Consider the following 14,925-nt stretch of genomic DNA (forward strand, 5'->3'; position numbering starts at 1 on the left):
CTGGCCTCAAGGTTACTCTCGTCCTGCTTCCAGAAGTGTTGGGTTTGGTTGCGGAGGGCCAGCATGTAGCTGACCACATCCTGGGGAGGTCATCCTGGGGTGGTGACTGGGGAGCTTTCTCCCAGCCCTCCTTAACAATGCTTAGGGGTCCCCTGACAGGGTGACCATAGAGAAGCTCAAAGGGGCTGAACCCCACCCCTTTCTGGGGCACCTCTCTGTAAGCAAACAACAGGCAGGGTAAGAGGACGTCCCACTTATGCCTCATGGCATCCGTCAGGCCACCAATCATGCCTTTCAGGGTCTGGTTGAATCTCTCAACAAGCCCATTGGAATGAGGATGATAAGGGGTGGTAAACCGGTAGGTCACCCCACACTCATCCCACATGGACTTCATGTATGCAGACATGAAGTTTGTACCCCTGTCGGACACGACCTCCTTAGGGAATTCCACACGGGTAAATATTCCCAACAGGGCTCTGGTCACCACCGGTGCAGTCACTGTTCTCAGAGGGATTGCCTCTGGATAGCGGGTGGCATGGTCCACCAAAACCAGGATAAACCTGTTGCCCAAGGCAGTTTTGGGGTCCAAGGGACCAACAATGTCGATGCCCACCATTTCAAAGGGAGTGCCAACGACTGGGAGTGGGAGTAGGGGAGCTTTAAGCCGTTTCCCTGTCTTCCCACTAGCCTGGCAGGTGGGGCAAGCTCTGCAGAAGTTATCTGAGGCTGTCCTCATTCTGGGCCAATAGAAGTGGGTGTCAAGCCTGTTAAAGGTCTTGTCTTGGCCCAGGTGTCCTGGTGTCCTGCCAGGGGGATGTCGTGAGCCAGGCCCAGTAGGAAGTTCCGGTAACACTGGGGGACCACCAGCACACGGGGTGCCCCACGACCTGGAACCTTACGCTCACTGTAAAGGAGATCATTCCCCCAGTAAATATGGTTAGCGCCAGAGGCGTCACCTGCTGCTTGGGCTGTGGCCTGTTGCCTCAGACCCTCAAGGGCGGGGCATTCCTTCTGCGCCTTGCAGAATGCTGCCCTGGTTGCCCCCCCACCCCCTACGTGCCAGCCAGCAAGTGCAGGTAGGTTACCCAGGTCAGCTATGTCCTCCCCAGTTGGCTCAGGGGCCTCCTCCTCCTCAGGGGCCTCGTCCACCACCGTGGGAACATTTGAGGTGGGTTTCCCGTGCCTCTTGCCCTTCCTCCTTGCAGCTGTCTGGGCCATCTTTCCAGGCTCCAGACGCCCTTGACTCCCTTCCCGGGCAGCCATGGACCGTGTGGTCAGGCAGACCCACTCAGGTAACCCTAACATCTCCAGGTGAGATCTGAGCTCTTCTTCTTTCCAAGCAGTATGCTCAAGATCATTGCCTAACAGACAATCTACAGGCATGGCAGGACTCACAGCTACTTTCAGAGTACCAGAGACCCCCCCCCCACTCAAAGGGAACCAGAGCCACCAGTAGGTGACTCTCACGATTGTCAGCGACTATGACCTGGTGGAATGTATTAGGGACTATCTGCTCTGCTGACATCAGCTGACTCTTGATAGTAGTCATACTGGCTCCTGTGTCACGCAGAGCCTCCACCTTTTGCCCATCAATGGTGACCCACTGCCTGTACTTGGACGTATTTCGGGGCATGTGGGATTTGGGCACCATTCCTCTTTCTCCCAGGGACACTAGAGAAATCTCTACCTGCTCCCTAAAGCTATCTGGGTCCATCTCCCCCCGAGAGCTACAGTAGTCAACCCAGGTGTCTGTCCGGTAGTGGACGGTGCCCTCTTTGAGCACGGGCGTTGCCTTTATAGTGACCATACTGATGGCACTCCTGGCATTTGGGGTTGGATTTCCCTGATTTATCATACGTCCCTGGCTTTTTCCCAAATCTGGAAAAGGACTGGTTGCCACCCCCTCCCTGGGAATTTTGGGGGCCTTTTGAGAGTTCCTTATCTGTAAGTTTATCTCCCCCCTCTTTCTTCTGTTGGGAACCCTGACCACCTTTGTGGGTGCCCCCCCCCAGGTACCTTTTTGCACACTCTGGTGCTAACCTAGAGGTCCGCCTCCTAAGCAAGCTTCCTGGGATTAGTCAGCTTACTATCTACCAAGTGCTGGCGCAACTCTGTAAAAGTAGTATTGAGCATATGCTCTCTCAGAATCAAGTCATATAACCCTTTATAATCATCTACTTTGTTGCCCTGCACCCATCCATTCAGTGCCTTACTGGAAAAGTCAAAGAAATCTACCCATGTTTGGGTGGATTGTTTGGTGCTGTCCCTGAACCTCTGACGGTATCCCTCAGGGGTCAGCCCAAACTTGGCAAGTAAAGTGGCTTTCTGAAGTGGGTATGTGTTTTGATCAGGTTGATCCAATGTGAGAAGTGTGTCCCTCCCCAATGGCAGCACATAACCCCACATAGCTGTACCCCATTGTCCTTCAGGAACCTCATGAGCCCTAAGTGCAACTTCATAAGCAGCTAACCATTTATCTATGTCATCTCCCACCACAAAACTGGGCACCACATTTTTGGGTATACGAACCTTCTTGTCTCCAGCAGGTCCTGTCTGTATGCTGCCACCATTACTGCTGGATTCAGACTGTCTCACCTTGATCTCCAGCTCCTTGAGACTCAGTTCATGAACCAACAATAGTTTCTTTTCAGTCAAAGCTCTCTCAGCTGCAGCTTCAGCTCTTTCAGCTTCCACCTGTTTGGCTGCTCTTTCAGCCTTCCTTTCCTCCTGTTGGGCCTCAATTTTCAGTTTTGCCATTTGAAATTGGAACTCCCTTTCTTCTCTCCTTTCCTCTGCGGTCAGGCTTTGCTCAGATACACTGCTCCCTGGTCTGGAAGGGGGCACAATTGCAGTGGTAACATTACCCACTGATGGCAATAAATCCTCCGAGAGGCCATTTTCTGGCTCCTCTTCCTCATCACTTTCCTCTAAATGGGCTTGTGCCCAGGCCCTCAGCGCCACTTGAAAGTCCTCCTTTTTGGAGGCCCCTTGGGTGGGTACTCTCATCACCCTGCAGAACCCTTTTAGCTGTTTGACAGTATATGTCTCCAACAGGGCTAGGTCCAAATCTCCTACTTGAGACCCAGCCAGAGACATGTTGAGTGAGGATTTAGTTTTTGAAAATTGTCAGGAAAAACGAATTTGCAAAAAGAGATAAAAATCAAGTTGACCTTCAACTGTGGGTAGGTAGTGAACTACTTAGCTACTGTATGTCACTGCACAAATACAAGTCCTATCCTCACCGCTGATCACCAATGTTAGAAATGGGTTTTTTGGGTGGAAGTCAGGTTACCCTCTGTCCAAGCAAGAACCTTCACTCTAGTCAGGGTAAGTCACATACAATCCAAATTATCCTGTGCCCACCCTCTTGTAGCTTGGCACTGAGCAGTCAGGCTTAACTTAGAAGGCAATGTATAAAGTATTTGTGCAATAAATCATACAATAACACAATATAGCACCACAAAAATACACCACACAGTGTTTAGAAAAATATATAATATTTATCTGGATAATTGCAGGTCAAAACGAATAAAGATGCAATGTGAAATTGTAGGGATATCACTGAAAAGTGATATTAAGGGGGTTATTCCGACCCTGGCGGTCCATGACCACCAGGGCGGAGGGCAGCGGAAGCACCGCCAACAGGCTAGCGGTGCTTCCTGGGCTATTCTGACCGCGGCGGTAAAGCCGCGGTCAGAAAAGGGGAACCAGCGGTTTCCCGCCGGTTTTCCCCTGGCCCAGGGAATCCTCCATGGCGGCGCTGCTTGCAGCGCCACCACGGGGATTCCGACCCCCTTCCCGCCAGCCTGGGGAACGGGTGTCGTGGGGCCCCTGGGGGCCCCTGCACTGCCCATGCCACTGGCATGGGCAGTGCAGGGGCCACCTCACAGGGCCCCATACAGATTTTCACTGTCTGCTTAGCAGACAGTGAAAATCGCGACGGGTGCCACTGTTCCCGTCGCACCCCTGCAACTCCGCCGGCTCCATTCGGAGCCAGCTTCCTCGTTGCAGGGGCTTTCCCGCTGGGCCGGCGGGCGGCCTTTTGCCGGTCGCCCGCCGGCCCAGCGGGAAAGTTGGAATGGCCGCCGCGGTCTTTTGACCGCGGGCGGTCATTCGGCGGTAACCGCATGGCTGCCGGCGACCGCCGCCCGCCGCGGTCAGAATGACAGCCTAAGGGGGTCATTCTGACTCCTGCCGGCCGCGGTAACCGCAGGGCCGGCGGGAGCCGCCGAATGACCGCACCGCGGTTAAATGACCGCGGCGACCATTCTGGCTTTCCCGCTGGGCTGGCGGGCGACCGCCAGAAGGCCGCCCGCCAGCCCAGCGGGAAAGCGCCTTCAACGAGGAAGCCGGCTCCGAATGGAGCCGGCGGAGTTGAAGGCGTGTGACGGGTGCAGTTGCACCCGTCGCGAATTTCAGTGTCTGCTTGGCAGACACTGAAATTCTCAGTGGGGCCCTGTTACGGGGGCCCCTGCAGTGCCCATGCCATTGGCATGGGCACTGCAGGGGCCCCCAGGGGCCCCACGACACCCCATACCGCCATCCTGTTCCTGGTGGCCAAAACCGCCAGGAACAGGATGGCGGTATGCGGGTCGGAATCCCCATGGCGGCGCAGCAAGCTGTGCCGCCATGGAGGATTCCCATGGGCAGCGGAAAACTGGCGGTACACCGCCGGTTTTCCGTTTCTGACCGCGGCTGTACCGCCGCGGTCAGAATGCCCAAGGGAGCACCGCCAGCCTGTTGGCGGTGCTCCCGCGGTCCCCGGCCGCCAGGGTCGGAATGACCACCTAAGTGTCTTAAGTCTTTAAAAAGCAAACAAAGTCTCTTTCAAGCACAAAGTACCTGGTTTACAGTGGAAAATCTCTGCAAAGGGCCGCAGAAGAAGAGATACGTGGAAAAATGGTGTGTGCGTCGATTTCTCCCCTGCACACACGGACTTGCGTTGGTTTTTTTCACGCGGGGAAGTCGTGCGTCGTTTTCCGGCGCGCGGACAGTCTCCTTCTGTGGTTCGCGGGATTACCAGATGTCCCGGGGTCTGTGCATGGATTCTTTGGCTTGTTTTCTGTCCAAGCCCTTGGAGAGCACTTTTACAGCCAGACAAGAGTTCCGCAAGGCAGCAGGCCAACAGCAAGGCAGCAGTCCTTTGTAGAAAGCAGACAGGTGAGTCATTTGAGCAGCCAGGCAGTTCTTCTTGGCAGGATGTAGTTTCTGGTTCAGGTTTCTTCTCCAGCAAGTGTCTGAGGTGGTACTTCAGAGGCCCTGTTTTATACCCAAATGTTCCTTTGAAATGGGGCAGACTTCAAAGAGTGGCTTAGAAGTGCACCAGGTCCCCTTTCAGTCCAATCCTGTCTGCCAGGGTCCCAGTAGGGGGTGTGGCAGTCCTTTGTGTCAGAGCAGGCCCTCCACCCTCCCAGCCCAGGAAGACCCATTCAAAATGCAGATGTATGCAAGTGAGGCTGAGTACCCTGTGTTTGGGGTGTGTCTGAGTGAATGCACAAGGAGCTGTCAACTAAACCTAGCCAGACGTGGACTGTAAGGCACAGAAAGATTTAACCACAGAGAAATGCTCACTTTCTAAAAGTGGCATTTCTAAAATAGTAATATTAAATCCAACTTCACCAGTCAGCAGGATTTTGTATTACCATTCTGGCCATACTAAATATGACCTTCCTACTCCCTTCAGATCAGCAGCTGCCACTTCAACAATGTGTGAGGGCAGCCCCAATGTTAGCCTATGAAGGGAGCAGGCCTCACAGTAGTGTAAAAACGAATTTAGGAGTTTTACACTACCAGGACATGTAACTACAGAGGTACATGTCCTGCCTTTTACCCACACAGCACCCTGCTCTAGGGGTTACCTAGGCACACATTAGAGGTGACTTATGTGTAGAAAAAGGGGAGCTTGAGGCTTGGCAAGTACTTTTAAATGCCAAGTCGAAGTGGCAGTGAAACTGCACACACAGGCCTTGCAATGGCAGGCCTGGGACAAGGTAAAGGGGCTACTTGAGTGGGTGGCACAACCAGTGCTGCAGGCCCACTAGTAGCATTTAATCTACAGGCCCTAGGCACATACAGTGCACATTACTAGGGACGTATAAGTATATTAAATAGTCCAATTGGGTATGATTTTACCATGTTTAAAGGGAGAGAGCATATGCACTTTAGCACTGGTTAGCAGTGGTAAAGTGCGCAGAGTCTAAGAGCCAGCAAAACAGAGTCCAAAAAGTGGAGGGAGGCAGGCAAAAAGTTAGGGGTGACCACCCTACAGCATGTCAGGTCTAACAGAGATGCATTACAAAACTAAAAAATGAAAAGTTTTTGTTTCATTTTTTCAGAGCAGGCAGTGGTTCACAGGACCACTGCCTGCTCTGGAAAAATGTTTTTAATGCCATTCACAAAGTGGTGCATTTATAAATACTGGAAATACAAAGGGGTGTTCTGCTTTTGGATTTATATGTAGCAGTATTTGATAACAATTATATACAGCAGAATATAACACAAAAAAAATAAAACATAACAACACAACTTAAACATAAAAGTGTGGAGCATACCAAAACAACCACAAAAGAGCACAACCCCTTAGTGCAACATAACACAACAAAACAAAGCAATGATGAAACACAAAAATACAACAGCATAAACAATAACATCACACATCCACATCACAACAAAATGCAAATTAACAAATATGTACAAACGTTCTTGTTACAGATTACCACCTTCAGAAATCATCATTTATAACTTCATGGTCAAAGTTGCATGCAGCAAGCACTGCATCAGTTAATAACAAGGTAGTATAATAGTGCCAGCCAAAACTCTTCTGTGATCTGGCTGGAATAAGAAGAGAGTGCATTTTAAACACCCTGCCTGGTGAACAGTGTTGAAACAGAGGCCATTTTCTACAAATCCATATTACTTCACTCTGATCGGAAGGTGTACTGCAACCATTGATTACTTCTTTAAAATCTTCTCTGTCTTTGCCAGTGGCATGCAAAGTTGCCAGCATCCCTAATGCAAAAGAGGACAAGCGTTGGCTGAGCCAATATTTTTCACCTGGTGGGTATTGAGTTGTTGGCTTTGCCAATGTTTGTCTAGCAAGAATTGTTGAAAAAAGTGAAATAATAAAACTAAAATTTCAAAATACCGAACTTGGTAAAAACAAACACATCTCAAAACTTTCTCATGAATTCAATATTTTCAATCTTTATAAAAGATGTGGTTTACTTTTCAAACATTTCACTCAGGAAACTCTGAACAGAATTTAAAAAAAATAAGGATCTGTAAAGGGAAACGCTTGCCATTGCCTTATTTACTTTGGACATGATCCGTCATTTGGTTCTCTGTAGTAGTTTCGGGATCCAATTTATGGACCCATAGGAGATGTGCCATCCTAAGTACACCTTCTGCTCAGATGCCAGTTGAATGCAGCAGATGGCAGTTCTCCCAGCATCATAACAGTCCTCAAGTGCCAGTGTTTGTGCTTTGATGCAATATGTAGAAATCAGGAAATTAAAAAAGGCCATAAGGTCTGCTCTTCAGCCACACCCTAGCAAAATATCCCTGTTGCAGCAATTTTACATGTAGGTAGGAGAACAATACAGTGCAGAGAGGGAATTTAAGTCAGGAAGTAGCACATGAAGGTGAAAGCTAGAAAACACATGCACTCTAATGGAGTGCTGAATGGAAAAGAAAAACAACACTTCCCTAAATGTGAGTATTAAAAGGATACAAGTTAGCCATTTAAAAGAATCATGGATAGGCAATGCTGCATGGGAGGGGCACAAACAAGAAAAAGAAGACAAGCTATAGAATAAGAAGCAAGCATCTGATAGTTACAATAAAGTCAACCAATGGTAAGCAATGGGCAGGCCGTTAGTCAATTGTTAGTTCACAATAGGCAGTGCTTAATTTGTGCTTGTTGTTTCCGATGCAGGGTACCAGCACTTTTTTTTTTGGAGGGCAGGCACTTCTTTTTCTGCCTCAAGCATTTACTGCGAGCAAAAGACACATATGGGAAAGACAGTGGAAGAGAAAAATGAAAAATGGTCACAATGGGAGAAAGCAGAAAGCTGCAAGAGTGAACTGAAGGGGATGGGAGTGGCTGTACATGGATTGAAGAGACCCGAGATGGCTTCAGGATCACGTTGCCTCAGTATTCCGTGATCGCACATTTAATTGCAGCAGCCATGTGTTTAAGAGGGGGCCTTTGGGCACAGGCACCTTTTAATTTACAAATTAAGCACTGACAATAGGTATTTTCCATCCAGACAGCTTGTGATGTTTGGTAGGCAAGATCTAGAAATGTATCCTGAATATTGGTTTGGTAGAACTATATACCATGAATTAGGGTGTAGTGTGCATCTTCTACTCCTGGACCATAGTGAAACTGTGCCTATTACCCTAATGATTGAAACCACCAATCCTTGTCACCAGGAATTCCTCATCAAAACAAAGAGCTACTTCTTTAGAGCTTTGCCTACATAGCATACAAAAACAGAAATGTCAAAGAAAAAAGACGTAATCAAAAATCAGTTTGTTCTGTCTTAAGTTCTTGCTAACTTTCTATGAATTTAAATTCATGAGTAGAGTATTGTGACTATGTGTATTCTCACTGTAAGAGATTGTGTTACTGGTTGTTTGGGGTGAAACCCTACTCAAGCAGCAAACACAGTTCTTGTCAGAGTGAAGTCATAAGCAAACTCCAAATTAACATGTGATTAACCCTCTGGTAGCTTGGCACAGAGCAGTCAGGCTTAACTTAGAGGCAATGTATAAAGTATTTATCAAGCACTTCAAACAGTAATAAAGTAAAAACACAACACAAGAAAAATCCTGCACCGATTTAGACAGAGTACAGTTTAATAATAAACCAAGAACAAAACCGATTTAGACAGAGTACAGTTTAATAATAAACCAAGAACAAAACCACAAAAGGTGTATCCAAAGATCTGCAATTTTAAAACTTTCAGTAAAAATAGCACCAAAAAGCACAAAGCGCCAACTGTGATTATCTGGTTGCAATGGACTGGGACAAAGTCACAAGTTCAGGCTTACTGAAGGCTGGATATAGAGACCCAGTTACACCCACTCAACAACAGTACTTTAAATCCTGCTTTGCAGAGCATTGTGAGGTCCCACATCAACGTTGCATCGCACAGCCAAGGCAATACAAGGCTCTATCGGAGATACATCGCACAGCATCAGTTTGAGGGACTGCAAGGTTGTGATGCGAGGTCCTGCATCATTGTCCAGGAGGTTGTGAATGAGGGGGCTTGCGATGCAAATGTCGAGGCTGCACAGTGCACAGAGTCATGAAGTCAGCAAAACAGAAAGGTTGAAGGCAAAAAGTCAGAGGGGAACCTCACAAGGATGCAAGTTCTGACATCCACCCTAATGAGTTTATAGGGTTGAGCACTAAATAAACAAGTAGATGTCGCTTTTTAAGTAAGCATTTCCAAAGTCAATCAGTGTGGTTTGTTCCTGAAAATCCAGGTCAGACATACCAGCTTTAGCTATACATGCATAAATTGCATGCTCTGTCCCCCTAGTTACCATAACTTCTTTGATGTATTGGTAGCATGAGGTCTCCCTGATAAATAAAGTGATGTGTGGCAATAACTAACTACTACTTAGTTCTAAACCATATTTAAGTCTTTAAAACAATTGTTGGGTCCCACATGTCCAATTGTTATACATTGATGTTATATGAACATATTTTTGTTGTCAAATAAATGGACAATGTTTTCTTCCAAGGTTACTTTTGTGTCAGTACATTTCAGCCCGCTTTGTATTTAGAAGACTCTTCATCAGAACCGTCACTAGACCATGGTGGGTTCTACAGTTTTCGGAGAAACAACAAAGGAGGGGCAGAGAAGTGGGATATTCGGAGTGGAACTCCTGGTCCGTGTGTAAGGTTCCCAATAGACAGTAAATCAAAAAAGATTACACACGGTTCCACATAAAACTGTGAGTTTCTTTCAAGTAATGGTTTAATCAGTTGATGAAAACCGAAGTTTTTCGAAGCAAGAGCCCTCACTCACCATCCGGTGACATGCTTCATCATAGGGCCCAGCTCCTCGTCAGGCCGGCGCTGCAATGCCTGACGGGCCCCGCAGGGGGGCTCTTTGCCGGAGATCTTATTGAGAATCGAATTTAGCCGGTCAAAAATAATGAAGTGAAGGATTGGTATATAGAAAAAATTAAAAATGACTAGAGGTAATGATTAATAATTTTAATTCTCATGCTAATACCTCTGACATGATTAAAAACCAATAAACGGGGAGTTGGTGGGATAATGTCCACAAACCCCATAGAAATATAGGTAGGTATAGTTGTTATGTCTCTAAGAAGGGATTAATGTATAAGAGACAGTGCACACAGGATCCCCTGTGTCACTCTATGTAGTTGGTCAACATGTTTCTCGCTTGTTACAGAAGAATTACCTTATGTGATTCGTCAGGACCTAATTACATACCTAGGCCCTTATTTATACCTTTTTTAGCGCCGCATTTGCACCGCTTTTTGACGCAAAACGGCGTAAACCTACAAAATACAATGGTATTTTGCAAGTTTGCGCCGTTTTTGCGTCAAAAAACGACGCAAATGCGGCGCAAAAAAAGTATAAATACGGGCCCTAATCCTTTAAATCGTGGAAATTTTCACAAATATGAAAATCAAAAACCTAAGGAGATTAAGAAAGAAAGAAACCACAGTTAGCATAACATAGCTCACAAGGGAGACATATTCACAGTAAATTATGTTGTGCAACCCCATATGGAAGTGCAGGATCCCTACAGTGCCAAGTGGTAATGAACGATTCTAGAGGAAGGAAATGTGCGAAAGCCAATTAGGCAGAAAAACATTCACACTGCTTACCCTCCAAAAACTAATGGTAGGGCCACATCGGGGTAGTCCAGGCTCTAAAAAATCCACTCTGATCTGTGTATGCACACATAAGGGACATAAGAAATATTCTTTTAAAAAATTGGTAATCCACCGATCTGATTACACAGCACATTGATTATACTTATGATAGAAGAATATTCAATGAGAAACTCCTAATTGTTGGAGAGTCATAGAGGGAGACCTCAGGTTATGTGAGGTCAACAGACAACAGGTCATATAAAACATACAGGGTGAAAATCTCATTATAAAAATAATGACTTATATCTTGGTCAATACTGTTGTCACCAAGATATAAGTCATTATTTTATAATACACAACATAATTTACTGTGAATATGTCTCCCTTGTGAGCTATGTTATGCTAACTGTGGTTTCTTTCTTTCTTAATCTCCTTAGGTTTTTGATTTTCATATTTGTGGAAATTTCCACGATTAAAAGGATTAGGTATGTAATTAGGTCCTGACGAATCGCATAAGGTAATTCTTCTGTAACAAGCGAGAAACATGTTGACCAACTACATAGAGTGACTCAGGGGATCCTGTGTGCACTGTCTCTTATACATTAATCCCTTCTTAGAGACATAACAACTATACCTACCTATATTTCTATGGGGTTTGTGGACATTATCCCACCAACTGCCCGTTTATTGGTTTTTAATCATGTCAGAGGTATTAGCATGAGAATTAAAATTATTAATCATTACCTCTAGTCATTTTTAATTTTTTCTATATACCAATCCTTCACTTCATTATTTTTGACCGGCTAAATTCGATTCTCAATAAGATCTCCGGCAAAGAGCCCCCCTGCGGGGCCCGTCAGGCATTGCAGCGCTGGCCTGACGAGGAGCTGGCCCTATGATGAAGCATGTCACCGGATGGTGAGTGAGGGCTCTTGCTTCGAAAAACTTCAGTTTTCATCAACTGATTGAACCATTACTTGAAAGAAACTCACAGTATTATGTGGAACCGTGTGTAATCTTTTTTGATTTACAGGGTTCTACAGTTTGACTTAAGTGTACTCTGATATCGAGAGTGGCACTGTAGTTTCAACTGTATTTATATTTTTATTTCTATGTGATTTTATATAGCGTAACCCAAACCCATATGGGTATGTTTAGTCAACTGGTATATGGTGCTAAGTGTCCCAGGTGGATGTGAGTAGTTCACACATTGGAGAATTGTGCAACAATTAAATGGAAATTTAGAAGATATTTACACAAAAAGGATATACTTACACAAACTTATACGGTAGGTGTCGGGGCATCCAAGCTTGCCTCTTGTAGGAATATTATCATGTAGGTTGGAGCTTCAATTGGAGCATTTAGTTAAAAGTTATTTGGTTAACATGGATAATAGGTAGCTATGAATTCCAGAGACACTTGTTTGTTGTTGCTTTTTGGCTTGGAGAGAAACGAGGCAAGCTGGAAGGACATGCAGCCCAAAGTGTTTTCAGTGAACAGTCCTAATCGAAGTGGGGCCACTTATGCAATTGTTTGTTTCATTATCCTTGAAAAGTATGACACACATCCAAAGTAGGAAACAAATAGGAATAATTTAAAATTAGATTATTTATGTGTCACAAATCTTTTCTCAACAGAAATCTGTCCCCGTAGTCTTAGGAATGCAGGGGAAGTGCACATTGATACAGTAGTACTACTGAACACTGATGGCAACAATTTCAAGATTTGAGAATACTGAATGATACAATACTGAAAGGTAAGTGCATGTAGAAATGTATAGATTTGCTATTCCTCACTCCACACATATTAAAGATATAGGCACAGCGTAGATGTGTATATCTGGAGTTAGGTGTAGAAAATGTAGATTTACCTGTCAATATTTTTTTTGATGTTCTGTCCTCAATTTTCTGTCCTACTGATATTGTGGGTTTGATATTCAGGGTGCACACCTATCCTTTTATTCCCTAAAAACCAGATCACGCCTTCATCACCCTTTGCGAGTCATACTCACAACCTTCAGTGGCTCGTGGTGGGCACCTGGCAGTAACTGTGTGCGTCACACCTTCTAACACACTCCCAGGACCTGAAGCCAAGGTATCTTTAGGAATGGATGGCTAAAAACAGGTTGATGCTGGAAATATCTGTTTGAGGCTGAGATGAGCCTGTCCCAGGAACTATCCCTTTAAACCAGATTAAATCCATCACCATGTGCCCATCGCACAAAGGCTTCACACGGAAGACATTCTCGTACACACACAGGGGGTTATTACAACTTTGGAGGAGGTGTTAATCCGTCCCAAAAGTGACGGTAAAGTGACGGATATACCACCAGCCGTATTACGAGTCCATTATATCCTATGGAACTCGTAATACGGCTTGTGGTATATCCGTCACATTTGGGACGGATTAACACCTCCTCCAAAGTTGTAATAACCCCCACAGTGGCGTCATTCTCATCATAAATGTGCAGCCCACCACAACGACCCCATCCATATCTGTGTGCTTACAAAGGATAGCATTGCTTCGCTTGAAAGAACTCTAAACACATGCTCATCAGCGCCCCCTTGCAGTACTCCACGCAATTCAGAGACACCATCTTTCAGTCATAAAAATCCCAGCATGCAAAGCGCTATTTGGCTTAAAACACAGAGCCAACCGAAAGTGTCACACATGACATCGGGTCAAGTGGTAGGTCTGCTATTTAATATAATCTGTGCACTTTATTTATGAAGCGGTGGGCAGCAGTCTGAGATCTTTCAAATCAAACAGGGGTTGGTATTCCAAAGCTTTCTCCATTTGAAACCGAGATTTGCAAGTGGCCCCTTGGCACGCGCGATCCCGGAGGCCAACCTTGGCTTTTCAGAAGATAATAGCACTTCCACGTTCAATGCTGATGGCCCCAGGCCTCGAGAAGGTCCTTTGTTAGCGCGTGTAAGTGTGCCCCAGCTCTCCCGTGACAGTGAAGTAGGGAGTGCCCGAGCTGCGCTAAGTGAACTTCGACCTTTTTGACCAACCACGCGCTGAAAATTGCCTCCGTCTCGAATAGATTAAAAGAAGCCAATGCTGATATTTTGAGGTAAAATCTCTCACGACTCCACTTCGTGTCCCGTGAAGGGACTCATACAAGGGAGGCAGGAGGGAATGGATTTAAAACAAACATATTATGTATAGATTCTGGAAGGAAATGGACAAAAACGCAGCCACTCTCTGCCCCCTCCCCGCTCCACAAAACCCCGCATGATGACTTACGTGCCAGGAGAACGAATACTGCGCGCCGTGCTTCAGTGGCCAATATAATCTGTGTGTCCATTAACCGGGGGATCTTTATGGGCGCCAGAGATGGGCATCACAAAGAAAACATCGTTAGGGTTGAAAGGCACCCCGGGCTAAGCGGGAGACGCAGCGCGCGCTGCCAGCGTCTGCTCTCTGTCAATAAGCGTTAATCACTACATTTAAAGATGCCGAGCTCTGGGACTTGTAAGCACTGAACTGCTGTAAAAAGGGGGACGTTGGCTGCATTCAGATTGAGGGAGTCTGTGGAAAGTAGTCAGCCAGGCTGGGGTAGGAGTGGCCTGACAGGGCAGCCTAGAAAGTTTAATGCGAGAGGGGCATAGCATTTTTTTAAAAAGTTTTTTTTGTTGCAGTTTTATATTGTGTGACCTCAGGGCGCTTTACATGAGCACCAGTTACATTACACAAGGCCAGATTTTAAAAAAAAAATTAGCCAGGGGAGATTAAGTGATCACAGGATGTTGAGTTTATGCTAGTCTCGAACCTGGTTTTCAGTTCTAAAGTTGGCAGCTCTACCCATAATGTCACAGATGATGATGAACAGTACGGCCAGCGGAGACTCCTCCACAATGACGGAGGAGAGTCGCCCCACTGGCTAAGAGCCAGCACCTGAAGAATAAAATTATATTTTATTATTGTTTTTATTTTTCACCTCCTGGCTGAGCCAGTGTGTGGAGGGAGTGGTGGGGCCGGGCCATGGGACGAGGGAGGGAGAGTGGAGTGCACTTAAAGTGTGTACGTCAGTGTGGTCGTCTTAGGCTTGCAAACTGA

Source organism: Pleurodeles waltl, chromosome 7 (assembly GCF_031143425.1).
Source record: "Pleurodeles waltl isolate 20211129_DDA chromosome 7, aPleWal1.hap1.20221129, whole genome shotgun sequence".
Classification (NCBI taxonomy): Eukaryota; Metazoa; Chordata; class Amphibia; order Caudata; family Salamandridae; genus Pleurodeles; species Pleurodeles waltl.